Genomic DNA, 846 nt, shown 5'->3' on the forward strand with positions numbered 1-846 from the left:
TTTTTGAGTTGGAATAGGTTGACCGAGTCAACGACAATATCATTTAAAAAAGAAAATAATATTTTTGCTTAAATAATAAAATGCATGCTTCCCCAAATAATTATTTAAATAATAATGGAAGGAGTCTTTATTAGACAGTGTCTTTAATACTCTACATCCCATGCCTATGTCTTGGAAGTAACAATGGTCAATGCTAGCACTTATTATTGCATGCCGCAATATCGACTCTTCAAAATGCCATACCACAATTATGTTAAAAAAAAAATAATAATTAACCATGGTAAGGTAACAACAAAAACTATAGACGTTAATTGAATTCATAGGGTCAAGTACGAAAGAAATTAGGAATTATAGACCGAGAGGAAAAAAATTTATCCTAGCTAGCTAGATATGGTCAGAAACAAAGATTATAAAGCTAAAGTTAGTATTAAGTTCGTGAGTAATTAAGATAGTTGAAAATAACGTACATACATGTTTAGCGTATATTTAAATATGTCAACTTTCTTGTTTAATAATAATAATAATAATAATTTACCTTGGTATTTATTTCTATTAGAAAATCGATATAGATATATATATATATGATTATGATAAAAGAAGTTCATAAATCATGATACACGATAATGGGACCTAAAAGGTAGAGGAAATAATAAAAACAGTGACGATTGTGGGTTTGGTTGGAATTTAGCGTGGTGGAAACATGGAAGGTGTGGTTCTTTATTATAACAATAAATAAATAAATAAATAAAACCATAAACCCAATAAAGGAATTGGATGCTTCCCCACAACAACTAATTTTCTTTTCCTTTTCTGCCCCCCATTAAAAATATAATTAATATTTAATTA

Source organism: Cucurbita pepo, chromosome LG14 (genome assembly GCF_002806865.2).
Source record: "Cucurbita pepo subsp. pepo cultivar mu-cu-16 chromosome LG14, ASM280686v2, whole genome shotgun sequence".
NCBI classification, from domain to species: domain Eukaryota; kingdom Viridiplantae; phylum Streptophyta; class Magnoliopsida; order Cucurbitales; family Cucurbitaceae; genus Cucurbita; species Cucurbita pepo.